Source organism: Mustela nivalis, assembly GCF_964662115.1.
Source record: "Mustela nivalis genome assembly, chromosome: 4".
Lineage (NCBI taxonomy): Eukaryota > Metazoa > Chordata > Mammalia > Carnivora > Mustelidae > Mustela > Mustela nivalis.
The window spans coordinates 149,332,606-149,335,361 of record NC_139023.1 but is presented as its reverse complement, the minus strand read 5'-3'; the positions used below and the strand labels follow the sequence as shown (position 1 = coordinate 149,335,361).

Here is a 2,756-nt window from a genome sequence, read left to right as displayed (position 1 = left end):
TCTCTCTGTCAAATAAATAAATAAAATCTTTTTTTTAATGAGGAAAAATGTTTTCTGTATAGTTTTGGAATTCTTTAGAGTGATGGTTTACATACCTGGCTAATGGTTATGGTTGCCTTTCTTACTTTTTGCTCAAATTCAAGATATACACATCACCACCAAGCATTAATTGCCAACATTCTAGATCAGCAGTTCTCAAATCTGAGCATGCATCAGAATCACCCAGAAGGCTTATTAAAATGCAAACTCCTGGGTCCCATCCCTAGAGCTTCTGACTCAGGGGATGGGACCAAAGATTTTCTAGAATCAGTAGACTGAGTCAAACTCCCAGGCGATGCTCCTGCTGCTGCTGACCCAGGGACTACACTTCAAGAACCAGTAAAGTCAAGGGTATAACTGTCAGCTGTACCCAACAATCTTTACCACCACGAAGACAGATGAATCTGATGTGCCTCAAGAAAACCGTATTGTAAGAAAAGCAAATAATCGCTCTAATTATACATTTTTTAATGATTGTATTTATTTACCTCAGAGGGAGAGAGTGCAGCATGAGGAGGGGTGCAGAGGGAGAAGCAGATCCCTGCTGAGCAGGGAGCCCAACAAGGGACCTGATCTCATGACCCTGGGATCATGGCCTGACCCAAAGGCAGACACTTAACCGACTGAGCTACCCAGGTGCTCCTACGATCAGACATTTTAACAGCCTCTGCCTACTCCATGCTACTTAAGGGAGGAAAACATCATCTGGTATTAGCAAAGCTAAGTGTTGGAAAGGCAAGAGGAACACAGGTTCCAACACTCCCAATTCTATTCTCTTCCAAAAAACAATTACAGCAAAGGCAGAATACACCTATAATAAAGAAATCACTCCCAGAGGATCCCATTCTCCTGAGGTTTCCTTCTTCTCACAGAGTGGTGCTAGTGAAAAGAAGAATTTTGGTAACTACTCCTTTTATCCTCATTTAGTGACTGATGTGTTAACATCAGGTGAGTTTAAGCAAAGGGTCCAACTAACATTTAAAGCAGGTGCTATGGTGCTCTCAGGAAAGAATTAAGGATTTGCTGTCACACTATTCACTCCTTTATGTTTCCAAAAGTTGAAGGGACTATCCAAAATGCCAATGTAATAAAGAGGAGGAGGCATTTGTGATGGTTAATTTTATGTGTCACTTTGACTGGGCCTGGGGGAGGGAGTTGGTGGGGGGTGGGGTAGGGCCCAGATGTCTGAACATGATTCCAGGTGTCTCTCTGATGGTCTTTTTGGAGGAAATTAACGTTTGAATCAGTAGACTGAGTCAAACAGCCTGCCCTCCCCAATGCGGGTGAGCCTCAGCTGAAGGCCTGAACAGAACAAAATGGGTGAGTTAAGAAAGACCTCTTCCTTCCTGACTGCCTTGAGCTGGGACCTGGGTCTTTTTCCTGCCCTCAGACTCAAACTGAAACATTGGCTCTTTTGGGTCTCAAGCTTGATGGCTTCTGGACTAGAACTTACACCATCAGGTCTCCTGGGTCTTTGGCTTGCTGCCTGAAGATCTTAGGACTTGTCAGCCCCTATTACTGCATGAGCCCATGCCTTACAATAAATCTCTCTCTCTCTAAATATATATATATATATCAAACACACACAAACACACACTTCCTGTTGATTCTGTTTCTCCAAAGAACCCTGACTAATACAGCACTGGACAAAAATGTCTTTCTAAATCATGGGTTTTCCGCTTTAATTTCTAGTTCACTAAAGATCAGCGCCATTCCCAGCAACCTCTACCGAAGTCCCTTTATAAAGGATGTCTGCATCTTGACATTTCCATAGAGGTGATACTGCTTCAGTGACTCACTGGTGATCTCAGCCCTGTTGTGCTGTCAGCCCTGGAAGTGACATCAAGGTTGGGACCTGCTGAAAGGGGAACACGGGCTCATTTAAGATACCCACTGGAAGAAGCTGGCTAGTGTAGAGTTTCCTTTGTTACTACCAGAGAGTAGAGAAATTAGAGAAGCGATGTCAAAGGCAGAAATAATATTTTCAGTCACAATCATTTGCAAGGATCCTGTTCCATTTCTGTGGATGCACGTGCATGTGCACACGCGCGCGTGCACACTCACACACACACACACACTCTCTCTCTCTCTCTCCTTTTCAAACTTCTGAAAGCTTTTACTTGTACTTTTCAAAGTAAAGAAGCCATGGAGGACAAATCAATTCATTAAAAAGAGTACCAGCATTTTGCTGGAGATGGCAACTTGAAGAGAAGCATTGTATAGGCATGAAAGAGCAGATAAGCTACATTAACACTCCACTCTAGGTACTGACATAGTAATTATGCCATAAACAAGAATGTTCCAATGGCCTTGGTATGCAACACTGTTGGAATAAAGTTAGGATGCTTTCCTTACAGCTACCACTGTGAATACCACTAGAATACCACTCAGATTAAGACTGCTTCCACTGAGGGGCACCTAAGTGGCTCAGATGGTTAAGTGTCTGCCTTTGGCTCAGGTCATGGTCCCCAGGGACCTTGGATCAAGCCTTACATCAGGCTCCCTGCTTGGCAGAGAGCCTGCTTTTCCCTCTACTTCTACTTGTGCTCTCTTGCTCTGTCAAATAAATAAATAAAATCTTTTTTAAAAAAATTGGTTCCATTCAGCATTTCACAGCAAACAGGACTACTCTATAGGTTACTGGTATCTACTAGATATTCACCAATCTGCCAGGCCTAGGAAAATTTGTATATTAGTCATGATATAGGGAATATTGT

General features: G+C 42.9%; 1 protein-coding gene across 6 annotated transcripts in view; it reads right to left on the bottom strand.

The window, feature by feature from the left end:
• The window catches only part of EXTL3 (exostosin like glycosyltransferase 3), a 142,558-nt gene that overhangs the window by 102,605 nt on the left and 37,197 nt on the right, over nt 1–2,756 (bottom strand). The window lies entirely within an intron of this gene.